Consider the following 21,543-nt stretch of genomic DNA (forward strand, 5'->3'; position numbering starts at 1 on the left):
GGGGTCAGTCACTCATGCAGGGGTAGAGGGGGGCGGGTGCGCCGGCAACGGGCGGGTGGGTGGGCGCAGGGGGCCCTGAGCGGCGCGTTCCCGGGACCAAGGACCCCCGGGCGCGTCGGGCGGAGGGGACGGGGGGCGCCCGGCCTGCAGGCTGGCCGCGGCGGGCACGGAGCCGGGGGCCGGCGTGGGATCGTGCGGTGGCCGGGATCACCGTGGCGAGAGTCTCCGGGAAGAATAGCCCCGGTTCGCCCGGCCGCAGCGTGGGGACGCGGGAGGCAGAGCTCGGCCCGGAGAACTTAACTGTGTTTATGGCAACTATTTATGATCCCGCACAAAGCTGCTGTCACATCGCATAAAGGAGATCCTCGCCTGGGCGAGGGGCGCTTTGTGATGGGTTCCAGGCTCTGCGTCCTGTCCCAGATTTACGTGACTCTCTTACAGCCACCTGAAAGAAAGTTTCTCACATCGCTCTGCCCTCTTGGTTTATTCAGGGCGATTTAACCACCAAGTGGTTCTGGAAGAATTCGGTGTGTGATTTTTAAGGCACTGGAGGTAACTCCCTTGTGAGCGCAGTTAGCGTGGCATTGTGTGGAGGTATCTAATTTGCAAAACGCTTTAATTTGTAGACAATAAGGATCGCCCTGGAAGGTCCGCGCGGGATGCGGGTGGGGGGGGTGGGGCTGGAGGGGTGGGGAGGTCATTGACTGATGAACCTCAGGCACCTGACTTTAGCATTGTAACAGCTTCAGGGACAAAGCAGGAGCGAGTGTAGTGGGCCTCTGTCACTTCAGACAATTCCGGTCGGCGGTTTCCCCTTTATTTGGTTTTGTTTATTTTGCCAACAGGTTTAAGGTTGAATCTGCCAAGTTTGTGTCTGCATAATGGGATGAGCAGGCCCCAGTGCTGGGCCCCAGCAACCTAAAAATCTTGCAGGCCCCCTCGTTCCGTTGGCCCAAACAGAAACTGAACCACAGAGGCCAGTGGGCATTGACTTAGCCCAGGACCTGCAGGTAGGAGAGGCCCTTCCTGGTTCAGGCCCAGCCTTGGCTTCTCCTGGCTTCTGGGAAGGGATTTGGGTAGGAATGAGAGTAATTCGGGTGTGTTTCATACCATTTCATTTGATATTGTTAGCCCCCGTGCTTTTCAAGTCTTAAAATGAATGGAACTGAAATTAACGAGGGCTACTTTAACTTACGGAAACAGAAACTTTGCTTCCCAACACTCTCCTGATGAGCTTACCAGGTGTTCCTAGATAGATGGGTAAATTAACAGGATTCAAGCATGTGCGGCGTTTATATGTATAGAAAGAGAATGGTGGTATTTAGTGGATGCATGGAGAGGAAATGGGCTTAACTGGGAGGTGGGGCTGCTGATGTAGGTGTTTGGAACAGGGATTTCCCAAGAAATAGGTGTTAACCATGCTGGTGAAGCAGTGACCAACAAGGGAAAATCCTACCTTAATTATTTCTTCCCCTGAGGTTGGTTAGATGTACTTTTGATGGGAGAAAAAGGCCGGATGTTTGTGGTCTTCTGGCTGCAGCGACTTGGAGGCTGAAACTGAGAAGTTTAAGCAGTGCAGAGCTTGTGGAGGTGCTTGACTCTGCTGTCCGGTAGGCCTCACCTGGGCTCAGAGCTTCTCAGCTGCTACCTAAACACACTACGGTATTGATCATGGAATTTAGGATGAAATTGGGTGGCAGATCACCACCGGTAGAACTGACCGCTCCATCACCCACCTCTGCCCACTTGTGGAGAAATGGGCCATTTATGTATGTATGTATGTATGTATGTTCTATTTGTAAGTAATCTCTACACCCAATGTGCGGCTGGAACTCACAACCCCGAGATCAGAAGTCCCATGCTGTGCCAACTGAGCCAGCCAGGTGCCCCTAAACTGACCCCTTTTAAGTGGGTGGGGCTTGTGTAAGGCGCATTTCTAATAGCTGTGCTCAGTTCCCAGGCTTTGAGTTTTGCTTTATTGCATGCTATATGCTTAAATTCTCTTCTTCCCTGAAATCTGTGACCCTGCCCTGTCATTTGCATTTGGGGATTATTGAGGTTTTCCAACCAACAGCAGATCTTAATGTACATAGTATTTGAGAAAGGCATTATCATCCATATTAAATACACCGGAAATCTTCCTTACATGCGCACAAACTCAATAACGTTTTGAAATACAGTAAAGACTCCCTGATTGCCTGAAATAACCTGGAGTCCTTTACTTGATAAGTTGCATTAGCTTAATTTGCCCTGGCTAAATGAGGCTGTGTTGCTCTCTGGGATACACATGCTTCTAACAGCCCAGACTGACTTGCAGCGTGCGCTGGGGGGGTCTCGGGGACATGGTTCTCCATCATTCAGAATGAGGCTGGCTAGCTGAGGAGCTGAAAATTGCTTGCTGGATCTGCAGGGGAGGGCAGTGGACAATGTTTGGGAAAACTAGTAAGCTGAACTTTTTTTTCACAAATGAACTGGAAACTCCCCACGACTCACCCCAGAGGCTTAGGGAATTAGTTTTCCCATCCAGAGGGACAGCAAATGGCGCTTCCAAATTGTTTCTCTTTCTTCAGATGAGTGATGGAAACCCTTCATGGCATGTTTTCAAAGGGCCTACGCTAAAAAAATGCTATCATGTATGTTGTTAAATGCTTGAGTTCAGGCAACTTAGAAGGAGGTCAAGACAGCCTTTAACCAGTTATCAAAAGTATGCAGCTAAAGTAAAAATAGTTTCCTATTTCTTTAGGCCACTTTAGTAACACAGTTTTAAAAATTAGACTGTTCTTTCTTTTCCTGCATTTTACTTTGAACAGATCCCAAAGTATGTCTATTTCTGAAGGTGTAATCAACATTAGCAAGTTATAACCCCCCCCCAAACACGTGCGCACACATGTTACAATCTGCCCTATGGTTTCTTATGTTCATACCTTATACACATGGTTCCCAGCAAATACTGACTAAACACATGAATATTGAGTTCTGAGTCTGTCGAGTTATTAGGGTTCTAGGTTCCCACTGAGATGTGAGTAATAAAAGATCGCCAGGATTTTTGTACCTCTGCTCAGAACCTGTGACATTGTGGAAGGTTTTGGCCCCAGGATGTCCAGACAATGGGCGAATTTGGTCTGGTGGCCTCTCTAGTTGGTAAATTCTTGGTCAAATGAATCATTTCTAGTCCTGCAGCTAAACTCAAAAAACAAAACAAAACAAACAAAAAGCAAAACAAAAAACAAACCCAGTTGCATTACCACCTGGAGGTTTGGCTCCATATGCTTTTCAGTGGATTGTGTGTGCCAACATGAACTGGAAACTCGAGGTGAAGCCTTTGTTATCCTGGCTTGGTCAGTGGGCTCGTTGGCTCCACCTTACTTTTTTGTCCCCTTTGTATTTTTCATGTTTTTAAGAGAAGAAGCTTCAAGTACATTCTGAATTGAAATATTGCAGTTTCCTCTTGATAGTTCTGCTGGTCAGTGGTTAATGAAGATCCAAAGTGCCATAGGCAGATAGAAATAATCGGTGTTAATACTTGTATGTTAATTTATAGTTTACAAATTGCTTTCCACATGTGCCATCCTGTTTCATATTTGAAATAACACAGTAAAATGGGCTCTGGCCCTTATTTCTGTGTGAGGACACTAGAGCTCAGGGCCAGTACCAAGGAGGACAGAGCTTGAACTTGAGGGTAAGTCCGTCCCGTTGGAGAGCCCTGTGGCCCTTAGCTGTGTGGCTAAGCAGGCAGTAGCTGGGGAACCCGGAAGGGTGCTGGATAGATGTTTTTGTAAGGCTGCTGATCTGCTAGCACGTCGCACTAAGGATGCAGAGCATGACAGACCTTGCGTGGATGCCTTTGCCGTGTGGCAGGTGGGAGCAAAGTCTCTGTGTGAGTAGACTCTTTGAAGGTGAGCCGTTTCAGGGCAGACTGTTTCAGTGAGCAGTTTGAGTTAAGCTTTTGTCCTCGATTCATTGCTAGGAGCCAGCATTACCCTGGAAAGCGTCTGCAAGTTGAAGTGTGCTTGTTCTTGCTTACTGTGTGTATCAGTCTGCTCTGGATGCCGTAACAGAACCGCACAGGCTGGGGGCACAACAGAAATTTATTTCTCACACGTCTGGAAGCTGGGAAGTCCGAGATCAAAGGGCAGGCCAAATCAGTCCTGGCTTGTGGAAGGGCACCTTCCAGCTGTGTCCTTGTGTGCCCTCTCTTTTCTGCCCACAGAATGACTCTGCCCCGTACCCTGAACCACTGCAGTCATCGGTGGCTGGACCCTGAATGGCACTTTGCTAACTGTGGTAACAGTACCGAAGTTTATAATCACCTTCGTTTCAAAGACTTCTGTCCGTTGGAGTTGATTCCCTGTTACCCCTTATACCGGTGGCGTCATGCATACCTCTAGCTCTGCACCTCAGAACTGTGCATGCCCCTGTGGGAGGAGGAGAGCGTGGGTGCAGAACGTCCTGTGTGTCTGCCCTCCTGTGGCGTGTGTCCCTGCAGATACCCTTTGAACTAATTATCAAGAGCAGTGCTGTTCTGTTGAAATCTACTGTGGGCCACAGATGGGAGCCACGGACATAATTTTCAATGTAGCCACGTTAAAAATTATGTAAATTTTGTAAAATTATGTAAAAAAATGTAAAAAATAAAAAAAATCAATTTTTATAATATTTTTTATTTTACCCAAGAGATCTGAAATATTTTTTTTTCTACGTGTAATCAGTGTAAAGCCTTATAAGTGAGATAATTTACATTGTTTTCTTTGTGTGCAGTCTTTGAAATCGGGCATGTATTCTGCATTGAGGGCGCATCACGTTCCTTCTTTCTTTGGAGTGGCCAGAAGCCCCGTGAGGCTAGTGACTGCCATATCGCGGAGTGCAGGTGGATAGACTTCTCATGATTGCCGCTTCCTTTATTCTGTACGTTCTAAAATTGAGATAGCTAAAAAGACAGAGTGGAACAAGTTAGAATAATAGTAATGGCAATTATTATTATTCCTGAGTGGGAAAGGTGTAATCTGGGTGGTTATAGGGAATAATGTGATATCTCATGCACTCAATTTTAGAGTACTAAAGTCAGATTCGATTACATGTAATTAAAATACTTTGTATATTTTACAAAGATTTTGAAATGTGTTTTGGATTCTAGAGGTTAAATTACCAATTTAAAATAGCTTTTGGGTATTAGGATTCAACATATTTCTGATGGATGTTAAGTACTTGATTTATAAGTACAAAAGCTAAAATCGTATTTTCTTTAGTGATTAGTTTATCCATGAACACACACAGACACACACACAATCACACACTGCAATTACTGTTCTAAGCACTTCATACAAAGTAGTAACTCCTTGAATCCTCTCAAAAGTGTCAAGACACTTCCTGTTTTTATCCTCATAGATAAGGGTACAGAGAAATAGCAGGTTACCTTGCTGAAGTTTCCATAGCTAGCAAACCGCAGGTCTGGAACTCAAACTCAGGCTGACTTTGGGGTCTCTGCTCTTATCCACGAAGCTAGGCCACCATCTCTTCATTAAGATGTATCTGAAAATATGTAAACAGAACCATAAGCTTTTATTAGGTATAAGATTTGAGAAACATTGATGGAAAACCATTGATAAAGAGTGGAGCCTGGATATTGGTTCATTCTGGAACTTCCTTCATCAGCCAAGCAGTGGAGGAAGCCCCGAGCTTGGGAAGGACGTAACGAATAGTTAGAGCCTCCGCTCTCATGGCCGGGGAAGGTTAGCTGTGCAGGGTCACAGGGGATCATGACTGAGCACCTTTGGCCTTGCTTCTCCTCCTAGCCTCTCCTTGCCGTGTCCTGTAGGCTGGTGCTCCTCAAGTGGGCAAACTCGCCAGCTCTGAGATGGGCATCAGCATCCCTGGAGGGCTGGCCTTAAAACTCAGGTGGCTGGACCCACCGCAGAGGGTCTGACACAAAGGTCTGGAGTGAGGATGCCCTTTTCTGCTCAGTTCCTAGGTGACTCTATTCGTTAGGTCCTTCCCCAGCTCGGGGCTTCCTCCACTGCTTGGCTGAGAAAAGAAGGTCCAGAATGAACCAGGTGACCTGTGTTGGGATGGGCGCCTCACATTGAGAACCAGCACGGTGGGGTTTGTAATAGGACACCTGTGAGTGAGGGGGGGGTGAGGGGGTGAGTGAGGAGGTTTCTGCATTGGGTAATAACAGCATTGCAATTCGAGAGTGGCCTGCAAGCCTGCCTCTAGGCACTGTGGTGCAGGTCTGTGCACCTGGTCCCTTCATATGTGGCTGTGTGGTGGGTCTGGGGACTGAGGAGGGACCTGACGATTCTCTTGCTCCTCCACCTAGCTCCTGAGCCCTTGTATTGTTGGGATGCCTTTTGGGAGGCCACTGTCAGCTGCAGCTGTTTCTTCTTAATGAGTTCCTGTGTAGTAAAAGAGAAGGTAGGTAGGGAGGTGCTTGGAGCCCTGGAGCCCAACACACCAAATCCTCTTCTTAGGGGCTGTCAGAGCGTTGGCTGGCCTTCTAGTGGGTAGAACCGAGATAGAACCAAGAGTCTGGTGTCTCTGTTGGGGGAGGTGTCTGTATGTCTGTCCCAAGACCCGGGAACACAGTGGTTTCGGATGGACTACACCTTGGGCAGCTTCTCTGAATTCACAGGCTTAGATTTGCAGTCAGGCTGTTTCTCCTGTGGCCAGCTCTGTATGTAGCATGTTCCAGGAGGAGTAGCGGCAAAGATTTATTTACTTAAACAAGCTTAATAATTCTCCCAGCAGCTGTGGGGGTGGCCGACTAGTAAGAAATGTTACAAGAAGCTGAGGTCACAGTGAGATGCCTAGAAGGTGCCGGTGGCTGTCTTATCAGACAAAGCCCATCATTGTCGACATTGATTTTCCTTAGAGGATGTGCCTCAGTTTAATATCTTATGAATTTTGGCTAAATATTTAAGGACGTCTGCAAGTCAACAAATATTTTAATTATGTCATTTACGAGTCGGGCTGCAGAAGAGAAGAGCAGAGTGTTTGGCAGCCGTGTCCATTTTAAGGACGATCACTTTAAAAGCTTGTTTCCCTGTTTGCAAGTCTATTGGTGTTGGGTGGGGGTGATGGGGAGAGGTCTGAATGGGTGATAAACAGCCCTCTTTCTGCTCTGGGTGAGGGAAGCCAGCTTGGGGACATTGCCATTAAAAACTGCAAACTGCTTGAGAATTTTTAAGAGATCAAGAAATAACAAGGGATTCAGGGAGTTATTTTAGAGACGGTTTCAGGAAATTTGATATAGGTGAAGAGTGAATTTTCATCAAACCACTTAAAAAAAAACCTATTTAGGAATAGAGTCTGGCAAGACAGAAAAGTAGATTTTTCTTTACATTCTCTTGGTTCTCCCCTCCGTGTTTCACACCTTTGCATGTGACTGACTTAATGTACACCGCCATCCTGACCCTTTATCTTCAAGTCTGTTTTCCATCTGTCTCCATACCTGCCCTCTGATGGTTTTTTCCTTTATATGCTTCCGGTATGGCCTTCCTGGGCCATCCCTAGCTTGTAGTTCGAAGCTGCCCCCGCTACCCCTTTATTAAGCCCTCTGTCCTGCTTTAGTGCCTTCCCCTACTTTTCTTAGTTGGTCTGTTTTGTATGGTTCAGGAGATAAGACCCAGTGGCGACTGTAAACAAACATTGCCATTAATCCTCTAAAAAAGAAAAAGGGGAGTGGGGATCACACACACTAGGCTGTCATAATTTCCATTTCAGAGCATGCCTGGGTGGAACTGAAGCTCACTTATGTATCACAGGTGAACGCTTAGGTGTTGAATACATCGAGGCTTAAACTTGATTGTGCCAGCACTCAGCGCTGGTCACGAAAGCTGATTCCATCTACCAACGAAGAGAGGCAGCTCCTCTTTTTCTCCGTGTGTCCCGCCGGTGAGGGCTACATGTTGAAGGAAGAAGGTATGTTTGCAACATAATGCACATTAGTACGTGTAAATTCCCATCCATTTTCGGATCTTACTGGCTGTTAAGTATGGATTGAGAAATAAAAGCCATGCACTTTTGCGAATAGAGAAATACCTTTTTTTGATTGTTAGTATTTTAAAAAACTTCATTGAGACTTGAACCTCCAGTCCTATATATAGGTGAGTGGTTCTCACCTGGGGGTGATTTTGCCCATGTGGACATTTGGCAATGTCTGGAGACACTTTTGAATTATCTTGACTGGGGAGCGCTCCTCGTGTCTAGTGAGTAGAGGCCAGGGGTGTGCTAACCATCCTGCAACATAACAGGACAGCCCCCATCACAGAAAATTAACTGGCCCAGAATTTCAGTATTTCAGCAACCTTGATGTCAGTGAATGCTTCTCTACTTGACTTAAACCCTTAAATTAGTGGCACATGTATTTTTTCACATAGTTGTCCATACGGAGATCATTTTTTTCATCCATTTCTATAAACATGAAAAATATCTATTTAGAGAGTTAGACACTATTTATTCATCTTAGTAGTTATATAAAGGGGAAACCTACTTGAATATAACTGACTTAACCACAGTTTATCTGTAATACTGTTTGTGGTAAAATATGGCATACATTGCTTTTCAAATTTTCTACTTCGACATATTTGGACCATATAAGTATAAAATGTTGATTTTTTAGGAAACATTTTGAAATCTGGCTGAACTGTGATAAAAACATACTCCCCTTAGAATGTCCACTTACAAGAAAATAATGGGGTCCCTTCTCAATTGCATTTATTTATTTGAGAGAGAGAGAGATCGAGAGAGAATCTCAAGCAGACTCGCTGCTGAGCACGGAGCCCGACGATGGGCTCAGTCTCAGGACCCTGAGACCATGACCTGAGCCGAAACTAAGAGTTGGTCGCTTCACCGACTGAGCCACCCAGGTTCTCCCTCAATTGCTTTTAATAAGTGATCAGTTTTCAGAGGTTGGTCCACTCAAAATCTGTTTACATAGCTCAGAATCCTTTCAGTTGGTGACTGTCCATAGGAAAAAAAGTTTTTTTGTTGTTGTTATTACCAAAGTTCATAAGATTCTAGGTTCAACCTGATAATCTTTGAGCTGGTCACATCTGTTACCTTTCAAATGTTTCACTCCCATCTTCGTATAGCTCCGAAAAATAAACTCTTCAGGGGAGAGCGAATGAAAATACCACAAATTAGACCTTATCCAGGGAAATGGAAAGAGAAAATTATAATTTGGCTTTTAGTCTCTGTCTAGGTTAGTGGCTGAGCTGCCTATTAGCTAGCCTGGAATCTGATGTTGATGTCCATACTTTTTTTTCTTTAGACTGAGGCTCCCACTTGACAAAGTCTGATAATCCCAGGAATTAAGAGGCCTGTCAATTAGAAATTTCCCTGGCTTTATCTAGATCTGTTTTGTATAAATCACTTCCTGTTATACTGCTCTTTTTACTTTGTTGCTTATCTTCTTCCTGTTCAGTTATGGGGATAAACACAAAATCAGCACTTTTTAAGTTTTTGAATTTCTCATGGTGAAGATCGTTAAAAGTACAATGAGTCTTTTCTTTTCCAAAATGCTCCCATCCTCAGTGGACTGAGAAGGACCTCTGAAAAGTCACTAGTGACTCTTTGGACAGAAAACATTCTAGCTATGGGCTCTAAAACAATGTAACATATCTAATTGTTCTTTGCCCAGGCTCGGTATCATTTGATTCTTCCAGCCTGGGTGGAGGGAGGCAAATAATGTCACTAAGCCACTGTGTAAATGAGGAAAGTGCGGGTTACAGGGCAGTGACTGGCCCCCAGGGGTCTTGTGAGTGGCCGAGAGAAGCCCCCCCCCAGGCCCACGCTCTCAGCAGTGCAGTGGGTCTGGGGTGTGTGTGAGCTGCTTGAATCTGGAGCCGCGGACCCTGGATTTCCTTCAGGCTTTGTCATGTATGTCTCCTCTCTCAAAATAAAATGTTGGCCTTTAAGCAGTGACTTCTTGACTTTTAATTATAATAGGAGCTGGAATAACACTGTGTCATCCTGAACTTCATTAAGAGCTAGTCTAGATTTGAACTGCAAAAATATTGCTTCCTTTAGGCTCCTTTCCACCTGCTGCTAATTTGGCTCAGGTTGTGCAGTGAATCTGTAACCTCCCAACCTCTGTTTGTCGTCTGTGAAACAAGGCTTTAGTGCTCCTGTTTTTGAAGACCTTGTACAGGCCTTCTGCTCCCTGTTTAAAAATTTGAACCTTACCACGCCTTTTCAGACGTTTCTTCCAAAGGAGGGTGGCATGAGCTGACTTCTGTGGTCAGTTTTGTTGCTCTTCCTTTCTTTGTGAATCGGGTTTGAGGACCGCAAAGGCACGTGTGTGCAGGTGTGGAAAAGGCTGCGTTATTCATCCCGATCTGACCTACAGATTGGACTGCTGGCCCCAGTTTCGCTTAGCTACATTGTCACACACCTCGCACTTTCGTGCCACGTGCTCTGGATACAAAAACCCGCCCTCAGGGAGCTTCTAAGCCAGTGGGATATGGCTTCACGGGTTCCCACTCAGCTCTTGTCCCAGCTAACTAACTAGTCTATAAAATGACTGTTTGTCACCTCTGTGTGGAGTCCTGGAGGGGCTACAAGGAGAGATGCAGGGGAAGTCCCCAAGGCCAGGTAGACCTCATTGCAAGTATTCCAGGGAAGGATAAGGTTTTCTTTGAGATCTTCAGGAACTCTTCATTCTGCAGGCGGCCCCAGGGACCGTGGCATGCCGGCAGAGCAGAGATGGTCCCACTTGCCAGTTGTCGATCTCTGTCACCACCACAGCTGGGCCAGCATGCCGTTCCCACTTCCCAGGATGGCCACTGTTCTCGCAGGGCCTGGCTGAGGCGCAGGCCGTCCGTTTGCTTAGAATGAACACTTGATTTGGGGGGTCAGCTAGTCCATAATTTTCAGAGAATGTGAACTCTACTTATATGTTGTTTATTTGCCTGAGACTTTTAGCTCTTAAAAATTGGTAAAGCTACTTTTCGGTGCTTTTAAAGGAATGTTGGCATGGGGTAGCACGCTATACTTCCTTACTCATTTTTTTTTTAAATTGATAATGGCATAAATGCATTGTGCCATTACATTTTAATCTAGAAAAGATTTATTTAGTCAAATTATTATTTCACTTGGGTTAGTAATGAATATTATAAACCACTCCTGGCCAGACATTTCCCAGGCTTATTTTGTATCCTACTGATAGTCTAGTTTGAAGTGTGTCTCCTTTGAAACTTGAACTCTTTCTTACTTTGTTATAGATGTTCTTTTGTATATTTTAAATGCAGTGTTTCAGATTGTTGACTTCTGCTTTATCTCATACTCGAATCAATGTGCCATTTGACAGCATGTTGGTATGAAACTAATTTCTAAACGTGGGCTGATTTGGGTGTTTCTGTTCTAGTTCTGGTTAGCGTATGGAAATAACTTAATGCTGGCATTCCAAACAATTAAAACCATAATCAGTGATTTGTCTTCCATTTCATACGGAACCAGTTTACATTTCACTTTTGATGATGTGGATTAGTGGAAAATAGTTTTTATGTTATTCTGTAATTAATTTGTGATACACTGTAATTAATGCTTAGTGCTCAAATTAACTTAATTTGAGAATAATGAGAGTGTAACTTGAGATATGAGTTATGCGATGCACTTTTAAAGATTGCTTAGAATACATCGATTCCTGGCTCTTGGGGGCCTGAGTAGGAGAGAATTTAATGTATGTTCAATTAGTTAGTTCTGGATCTCATTCAAGGGAGGAAGTTTTTTGTTGTTGTTTACAAACTTATGTAGTCTATTATCTTACATATTCAAGTACATATAGTGTGCTCTCTGTTTGAAGAACAGCACAAAAATTGTACTGAGTTCCAACCATGTAATAATCTTATTTTATTGTGTTAAGCTAATTGGGTATGTTTATCTCCTTTTGTTCGTTCCGGTTTTTACCCACTTGTCCAAAGTATAGTTTGTAATTCTTGAAAGTCGTCCATGTTTTGCTTTGCATATATGTATTTATGTATAGTACATATATATTTTTAAATAAACCTCTAATTTGAGAAGTTTTAATAATTTTTTAAAGCTTTAAAAAGTTTATTTATCTGTATACCCAACCTGGGGCTCGAACTCACAGCCTTGATATCAAGAGTCACATGCTCTTCCAACTGAGCCGGCCAGGTGCCCCTAATTTTAGAATAGTTTTAGATTTACAAAAAAATTCTTAAGATCATATTGGTACATTATTGTTAACTAAAGTCCATACTTGATTTGGATTTTCTTTTTTTTTTTTTTTAAAGATTTTTATTTATTTATTTGACAGAGAGAGAGAGAGTGAGAGGGGTAACACAAGCAGGGAGAGTGGGAGAGGGAGAAGCAGGCTTCCCGCTGAGCAGGGAGCCTGGTGCGGGGCTCGATCCCAGGACCCTGGGATCATGACCTGAGCCAAAGGCAGATGCTTAACGACTGAGTCACCCAGGTGCCCCTGGATTTTCTTAACTCTTACCTAATGTCCTTTTTCTGGATCCCACCCAGAATTCCACATGACCCTTAGTCCTCGTGTCTCTTGAGGTTCCTCTTGGCTGTGACAGTTTCTCAGGCTCTTGGTTCGATGACCTGTACAGTTTTGAGAAATACCAATCAGGTGTTTTGTGGAACATTCCTCAGTTGGGATTTTTCGGCTGTTTTTCTTATGATTAGACTGGAGTTACAGGTTTCGGGGAGGAAGATCATGGAGGTCAGAGGTCAAGTGCCATTTTCAGTGCCTTGTCTCAGTGGTACATACTGTCAATGTGACTTGGCACTGTTGCTCTTGACCTGGATCCCCTGGCTGAAGTGGTGTTTGCAGGCTTCCCCACTGTAAATTTAATTGGTTTTTCCACTGTCCATACTGTAGATTTTGGGAGGAAGTCACTTAAACAGCAGTTAAATTCTACCTCCTCAAAGAGGTGCATTTCCAATAGTTATTTGGAATTCTGCATGGGAGATTTATTTTCTCTGAGGGAGGAAGGTTTTCAGTGGTCGCAGGGGCCTTGCGGCTCTGCCCTTGGTGCTGTTCCAGGGGAGGGAAGATAGGAGCTGCCCTGTTTCTAGAACATGGTCCTGGGGCACGTATTAGGAACACAGATGCCTGGGGCCTGCTCTGGCCGCACTGCCTGAGTCTCCTGGGAAGCGCTGGTTTTGGAATTCTTCCTGTTGAACCAGTTGCCCCAGTGGTTCTGAAGCATTTTCAAGGTGGAGAACCACTGCTCTGTATTACCATTTGAACCCTCTCTCCTGCCAGTAGCTTCTAGTCCCATGTCTTCCCTGCAGAGGGCCTCTGGCCTGATCACCCCCATGGTTTTAGCCCCTTCTGGGTAGCCTGTCTAAGTGGTTCACTTTGTAAATGCAAGGTCAGTCTTGCCTCAGCGTGAGGCCCTCAGAGCTCCAGCAGAGGGGAAGTAGTGCAGTTACAAACCGTGGGCCCTGCAGGAAGGGTCAGCCTGGCCGCAGGAGGGCGGCCCTCAAATGCCCAGGCCTGTCTGAAAAGGCTCTTGTCGTATGTGTGTGCCCATGAGAGCAAGCGAGGGGGACTGTGTGATGGTGGGGGTGGCCTGTGGACGTGGTCCAAGTTTGGGCAAATAAGAATGGCCAGCAGGGGGCGCCTGGGTGGCTCAGTCGTTAAGCATCTGCCTTCGGCTCAGGTCATGATCCCAGGGTCCTGGGATTGAGCCCTGCATTGGGCTCCCTGCTCGGCGGGAAGCCTGCTTCTCCTTCTCCCACTCCCCCTGCTTGTGTTCCCTCTCTCACTGTCTCTGTCAAATAAATTAAAAAAAAAAAAAAAAAAGAATGGCCAGCAGATGCTCATGGTCTCCTTGTGTGCCTGATGCCTCTTGCTGTGCAGTGGCCATCTATCTCTTAGGCGATCCCTGATTGCAGGGGGAGGCAGTGGCCTGAAGTGGCTTCTCCTGTTGGAGGAGGTGCTTAGTGCGGAGGGAGCTCCTGCAGTAGACGCCGCCAGAGTCTGCTGCTGGTGGCCCTTCCCGCCTGCCCAGGTACTGTGATACAGCTCCGGGTATGTGTATGAGCAGAGGTCTGGGCCCAGGTGGGAGTTGGCTCAGAAGCTGGCTTGGGGTGGCAGGGGCCCTGGGAGGGCCCTTTTTTCCCTAGCGACTGACCGAAGGTTCTAGAGAATCTTTCTCCAGAGTGAGAAGAGTGATTGACCTTTCTCTTGGGTGCAGAAAGGGTCAGAGTTAAGGTCAGGAGCCCATTCACTTTCCTTTTTATGCCTCCTCTCTCCCACAGCAGTGGTAGGATTTGAGGGTAGGGGGTGGAAGTCTTCCTACTGTTCCGCTCTCCCCAGAGCAACACGGACCAGAGAGATTCAATTGTACTCATTCACACAAATATACTTTGTATTAGTGCATTTATTTATTAAAATTGACTGGATAAGAGCATCTGCAGCAGTTTCTTTGAACATGATTTCCTTTTAAATCCATGCGTCTGTGTTCAACGTATAACTTATGGTTTCTGTTTTGACCTGCGGATTTCTAATTTTTAAGAAATCTTGTCATTTTTACTAAATTTTTGTTTTGACCCAATTTTTGTGAGGTTTTGGCGGCCACGTGTAGAAGAATCACTCGAAAACGAGGACTTGCACTTTGTTGGAAAACATTTAAGGGCAGTATTTCTGCCCAATTGGCCAGTCTTGGGTTTTCTTTATAATACAGGAGATTTTTGAGAGCATAGTTTCCATATGTAAGAGTGGCATTGAACAAAGTGATCTCTGAAGCTTTTTTCCAGCTCTCAAGCTGGCAGAGGCCTTGCTCAAGGAAATGGGTCACACCTAGTAGGCAGAGCATCAGACTGGGGGCTGGGTCGAGGTCCTGGGCTGCGCCCCCACATCAGTAGGCCTTCCTGTTATTCTCAGCAACAAAAGAGCCCTCTGCTCTAAAAGGTCCCTCCAGCAGCCCCCTTGCCCAAGTCTGGACTCCAGGTATTTGCTGAATCCGATGGCCTGGGGTCATGGCGTAATGTGAAGTTCCAAGTGACTCCCCAAAGTGGGAATCCTGACCCAGGGGCCCTGTTTGTGAGCGGATGGGACTTTTGGGGGGGGGGGTCCAAGCACATGAGGTGGGGAAAACTTCTATTTTTATTTTCACTAGTTTTTAACTGAAATTTAGTATTTCCTTCCATTGCAAATGCAGATCACACAACCCTTGACATTCACGGTCCTCACAGAAATGACTGGGGTTCTCATAACTGCATCAGAGTGGTTGCAGATATGTTGAAATTCGAGCTACTCTTATCATTCCTTTGAAATTATGGTGGTTTCTAGATCTGCCGCGACACCCTTTTTTGTTCAGTGAGTTAATAAAGTAGCACATAACTTACAATATCTCAAATGTGTTTTTTAAATAATATTTTAATAACTCTGCTTTAATACAACTGCATAAAATGAAAACCATTTGGAAGCATCGTGAGGAGGAGTCCCGAGGCCTCACCAGCCTGACTTGGGGGTGGGTGGGTGTGCACAGGAGGGCAACACCTCTCGGGGACCAGGTGCTCTTCTGTCTGAGGAGGATACAGCTGCTGGGCCCTAGCCCTCTGGCCAGAGATGGTCTGCACAGGCCTTGCAGAAAAGTGATTTAATTTTGTTGCCTGGCAGAACTCTTTCCAGCCCTGCAGTGATGACAGAACATCTCCCAAGTGGGCTAAAAAAAAAAATATATATATATATATACACACACACACACACACACATATATATATATTTTAAAGATTTTATTTATTTATTTGACAGAGAGAGACACAGCGAGAGAGGGAACACAAGCAGGGGGAGTGGGAGAGGGAGAAGCAGGCCTCCTGCAGAGCAGGGAGCCCGACGCGGGGCTTGATCCCAGGACCTCGGGATCATGACCCGAGCCGAAGGCAGATGCCCAATGACTGAGCCACCCAGGCGCCCCTATATTTTTTTTTCTGCGAAAAACCAAACCAAAAAAAAAAAAAAGAATTTTACTTAAATTAGATAAGAAGCCGGGCGCCTGGGTGGCTCAGTTGGTTAAGCGACTGCCTTCGGCTCAGGTTATGATCCTGGAGTCCCGGGATCGAGTCCCGCATCGGGCTCCCTGCTGAGCAGGGGGTCTGCTTCTCCCTCTGCCCTCTTCCCTCTCGTGCTCTCTGTCTCTCATTCTCTCTCTCTCAAATAAATAAATAAAATCTTTAAAAAAAAATTAGATAAGAAGCCTAAATCATTGTTTTTGTAAATTTAATCATTTAAATTGTCAAGGTAGGAAAATATATATTCAGTTTACTAGCTAGAAGAAAAGCGAATATAAATAATGTTCTCAGATTTTTGATCCGAATAGAGTGATGGGGGTGGGTTGTGGATTTGGTACCTGGGGTTTTATAGTAACGACCAGCATTGGGAAAATGTTGATGACTTTTAAAAATCTCTTGCATAAAAGAGTTGGACTTTTTGGTTCGCAGTGGTGTTGTGGTAAAATGGTTTCTGGAGTTTTGACCCCATGTTTCACAGAAATACGCTATAAAAAACATTTTGGAAGAAGAACTGGTGTGTGCATGGCTTGCACTGTGCTTCCCTGTACATAGGATTATAAATACTAGCTGCTGGGAATTGCCATAAAATGATGGACCGTGTGGAGGAACATTCCTGAAGTCTTAATGTGACAGTCGCTACTATTTATTGAGCACTTTACATTTCATACAGTGACCTGTTTGCTCTTCACCACCACCTTCCAGGCTGCCCTTATCCCCGTGTAACAGATGAAGCCAGCCCTTTAGAGAAGCTAAGTGATTTATCCGAGTGTTAGTCCTGACAGCCTCTCTGTTTTCATGGGGGCGTGTTCTGTTTGCACACGTGCATGGTGACCTTTGAAGTCACCCGCTTTGCCTTGGGCGTGCAGGTGGATGGCCCTGCGGGCAGGCAGTCTTCCGCCTTCCCCTATCTGTCATCTCGGAGCTGGGACTTGAGCGGGCACGCCTCCTCCCCTGCCTCGTGCATCCCCCGGGGCGGGCACCTGCGTCCTGCGCCACTTCCAGGTGTGGTCACCGAAGCGGTCACCGACCTGCCTCCAAACTCAGGGGCCCCGCCCTTCCGGTTGGGAAAGGCTCACCGGAAGCCAACTGAGCCTCCTCACTTGCGCTGCTCTTCCCAGGTGGGGTTTGCAGGTCCCCCAGGTCTGAAAGGAGGTGAACTGAACGTTCACATGCCATATCGAGACCTAGCTTTCTGAGACATCTCTTTCCTGGCACGGCTGTTTTTTCTTTTAATTTTTCTTTTTTTGGGGGGGTGGAGTTTTTTTTCCTGATAAAGACGACATACTAACTTTTAAAGATAGTATCTGAAGAGGAAGATGCCTCCTGCAATCTTATCCCAAGAGAGAAACTTTGTATTTGTAATTCGAATTCGTCCTTGTAAGTATTTGTAACCATCTGTACAATTTTATGTTCTTAATAGGAACATTTCCCCCCTTTGTTAGTAATCTTTGTACTGTTTTCTTGTTGAGTGATGTCCCCAAGAGTTGAAAGTTCCGTCCTTTGGAGAAACAGCCTACTGACTTGGTCATTTAAGTGTCTGCTCCAGTAGATAAGGAGCCTGTGTGCATCTCTGAGCATATTTCGTTTCTTCTACTGAATTGTTTCCAGAGAATCCGTTCCTCAGAGAGGGGTTGCAGAGTGAAATGGTGGGGACATCCTTATGGTTCTTGATATATGTCGCCATAATGCCCTTCTAAAGGCTTGCACCAGTTTTCAGGAGTGTGGAAGTGTCAGTGTCCCCAAAACGACACTGCTTTGGAAAAAGTATCAGTGGCCCCTCCGTAGAGGCATTTTGAGTTCGTGTAGTCTAGAGGACCTTATCTCCGAGAGATCCTAAAACAGCATCACTGCTGTTTAAAAACAAATGGACTAGAATTTGTTCACACAGTGACTACCATGTTCTTTAAAACAGGCCTAGTGTAAAACAGTCCTTGAATGTCAGGGACTCTGCACATGCTCATGGGTTGAGAACGACATGGTCATTCTCAAGGCTGGGCCCTGCTGCCAACTCGCCAACTTGACTTTCTAGCTGGTGGGCCGCTCAGCGGTAGCATGTCTCTTCCCTTTGAGGGTGGATTTAGCTTTTGTGAATAATAGATTGGAGCCTTGTCTGGGGCATAAACTGGGTGACAGAAATGGATTATCCTGCTTTGGTCCCTGGCCACTTGGGAGAGAGGGAATGAAGCTGCTGTTACCTCTGAAGACATTTTTCGGAGGAGTTGCAGATATTTTTAGTAAATTTGCCACACCTAGAACAGGCAGATCACCTCCCAGAGGTACAGTTCAGAGTGTGTGTGTGTGTGTGTCTAATTATGCGTATTAGCTGTGCGTTGTTGAGTAACAAATTAAGAGCCCAGGTAAGCCATGCTCAAACTCCAGACCTGCAGAAACAAATAATAAACGTGTGTAGTTTTAACCTGCGTAGTTTGTGGTGATTTGATACCTAGCAGTAGGTGACTCATACAGTGTACAAGTGTAAGCCGTTCTTACTCCTCCATAGTCAGACTTTCTTAGACTTTCTTGCTGCCAAGCAGGGCTCCCTGAAACTGCAACCCTCCTTCTTTATTAGGTTTTTATGATATTTCTCCTAATTGGCTCAAGATATAGTAGAAACCCGTTTATGGTAAGCCCTTTAATAAGATTTTTAAAGAAAATAAAAGAATGAAGGGAGGGCATTGGCGGGGGATTAAGTGGGGAAAGGTGAGCAAGATGAGTGCAGGGATAGTAGCGTGAGACTGGGAATGTGGGTGCTTCTTCCCAGCTGGGAAATGGCTATGCTGTGGGTGGTACTGGGAGTGACCATAAAGTGGGACAAACTTGATGTATTTCTTTCTCCCTCTCTTACTTCATTTAGTTGTTCTTTTTTTCTAGTGCTGTATTGCCCTTTGTCTTTATCCACCAGGCATTGATCAGGGTGGTCTCTATAAGAGAAAGCAGGGAGCAGGGGGGTCTCCAGGTGAACAGCATGGCCAACCTCAGTTTAAGCCCCAAACCTTTGTGTTCCTTGGCCTTCCTTCCCCTGATAGGCATGCAGGGATTTTTCCCACAATTTTTTTTTTTTTTTAAGTAGGCTCCACGCCCATCGTGGAGCCCAACACGGGGGCCTGAACTCACCACCCCTAGATCAAGACCTGAGCTGAGATCAAGGATCAGATGCTTAACCGACTGAGCCACACAGAGGCCCCACAAACTATTTCCATCTATAGTGAGTAATGATTTATGAGTTAATAGTTTTAAAAGTTTTCAAATTTGTGGAATAACTGATCTGAGCTGCCTTCTTCCATTTTGCTGCTGCCTGTAAAGAGCTGGTCCAAACTGGGAATCAGAGAAGGGGTGAGGTTGGTCTCAAAGAGAACCCTGACGTAGTCAAGTGTAACTCCTCCCACGGCCGGGCGTATTTGCCCGGGTGCGTGACACTCGTATGTGTGAAGTTAGCCAGGTCGGGTACACACACACGTCAGTGCCAGGATGGTAGTGTTTAACCCTTTCCACCCGGATCCTCCCTGTGTTTCATGTCCTGTCCACTCTGTATTCCCTTGGGTGACTTTTGATTTTATTTTTGCCACATACGTCATATACATCGAATCAAATGTAATGTGCTATTAACTTGATACCTCTAGTGTCAATGCCTAAATGGCCTACTTGGTGTTTAAGAAAAGCTTAGAGGCCTAACAGTAAGGTAACTTACGGAATTTGACTTTCCTGGGTCAACCTAATACTAATTAGGTCAACAATGACCTAATTAGTATTTTGTGAAAGGGATCCTTTATAACGTTATATTTTGGTGCACTGATAGAATATTTAGGAATAGCTATTTCTCTTCATGGTGGTGTTAAAAAAACAAAACTCAAGTGAGTCAGTTTTTTAAAGATCTTATTGGCTTCCTTCAATGATTTGTGAACTGGGAAGCATCCCATCCTGCAGACAGAAAGGAGCTTCAGGGAGCTGTACAAAATGGAAGACTTGTATAGGCAGAAGGGAGAAGGAACAATGAGGTTATAGCGGACAGAAAAGCAGATTGGTCGTGACAAGGTCACTTTCCTTTAGGGGATGGCAGGGGTCTATCAGGCAAATTACTGAATTAGTGCTGATGAGGTGATTCTTCATTGACTGGCTTAAGATTCCATTTCTGGGAGCATGGAAACTGAAGTTTGGTGACATGGGCCTGTTTTTTTTTTTTTTTTAATTTTTATTATTTTTATTATTTTTTATTTTTAACAATTCCCCTCTTTTGGTCAGACTCTAACCTGAGAGATGTGATCAAAATTTAAGGCATTAGCACTACTCACAGCCACCACTTGGAAGTTGAGTTTTGCCGAATCTCTGTCGATATTCACAGGTGATGGTGTCTTTTTTGCTGACTCTGTGTGTGGTATTCACAAGTCATGACTTCAGGTTCACATTCTTTAAGTCAGTCACTCTCTTCATTCCTTTCTGATGTTCCATTCTCAGTGCGATTATTTGCTTGGTGCTTAGCGGCTGTGAACATGAACATGCATTTAACGCTTGTGAGAGAGTACAGTGCACCAGGAAGATTATGATGATTATTTTGAATGATTTTTTTATCTATTGGAGAGAGAGAGAGCGAGCGCATGCACAGGGGTGGGTGGAAGGGACAGAGGGAGAGAGAGAATCCCAAGCAGACTCCCTGCTAAGAACTGAGCTGTTCGTGGGCGTTGATCCCAGGACCCGGGATCGTGACCCAAGCTGAAAACAAGAGTTGGTGCTTAACCGACTGCACCATCCAGACACCCCTGTGATTATTATAAGTAGGATAATTCCCAATGTCTGGAGGACCTCAGAGCCATGGTCCCTAAGACCCATACCAATCAAGATCAAATCCCATTGAAGGAGTCACTTTCTGAAGCCAGCTGGCTTGGTACACTGATCTTATATGGCTTCCCCAGAAGTGTCAGTCAGTACAGCAAGTGGCATGGACTACAGCACAGACTAAAACAATAATCAAGGGCTATCCTAATACCAAGAACAACTTTGGCCAGAGAGGCCGGGAATTTTTGTTGGCAGCTGGTGGATTCTGCAGTACCTTCAAGAGTTAAAAGGTGAGGTTCTGATAATAGCCTCATTTGCACTTACTGGTAGCCAGGGGAACAGTGATCTACCAAAGGAAGCTATCTTGGAGTTATGGGTACCCCCTGGTAATTCCTGCATGAGTCCATGACTCAGGGCTGGGAAGGTGACAGCCATGGAGACCAGTAAAAGGTAGTGGTCTGTGGCCACACAGTTTTATTCTGGTTTCCGTTGCCTTGTGTCCCTTTCTTGGTACAAGGCCTGGACACAAGGTTCCCTGGCTTTGGGGTTGTTAAACTGAGGCAGGGAAATAGATACCCAGGGTTAGGGAGCCTGACTTAATAGAGATGGGGGCTTAGTTCCAGAGAAGCCGAGGCATTTGTCAATCGGGGAAAAGTGTGTGATGGACAGAACTACAGGACCGTCAGCATTGTGGCCCATCGACTAGTAGTTTGGAGATTGGATTATCCCTGTTTGCAGTGGCCCAAGTGTATTAACAATCTTTCAGACCAGAGCAGATCAAAA

At 45.4% G+C, this 21,543-nt stretch overlaps 1 protein-coding gene across 4 annotated transcripts in view; it reads left to right on the forward strand.

The window, feature by feature from the left end:
* The first annotated feature begins 965 nt into the window (after positions 1–965).
* Positions 966–21,543, forward strand: part of NCK2 (NCK adaptor protein 2) — a 147,729-nt gene continuing 127,151 nt past the window's right edge. For 3 of the 4 annotated variants that reach the window (XM_021680320.2, XM_021680326.2, XM_021680322.2), the window contains exon 1: positions 966–1,010. The gene's annotated coding sequence lies outside the window, so the exon portion shown is untranslated. Of the gene's footprint in view, positions 1,011–7,895; positions 7,918–21,543 lie in introns of those variants that run through there. The other variant, XM_021680323.2, reaches the window with a different exon arrangement.

This window comes from Neomonachus schauinslandi, chromosome 10, assembly GCF_002201575.2.
Source record: "Neomonachus schauinslandi chromosome 10, ASM220157v2, whole genome shotgun sequence".
Taxonomy (NCBI): domain Eukaryota; kingdom Metazoa; phylum Chordata; class Mammalia; order Carnivora; family Phocidae; genus Neomonachus; species Neomonachus schauinslandi.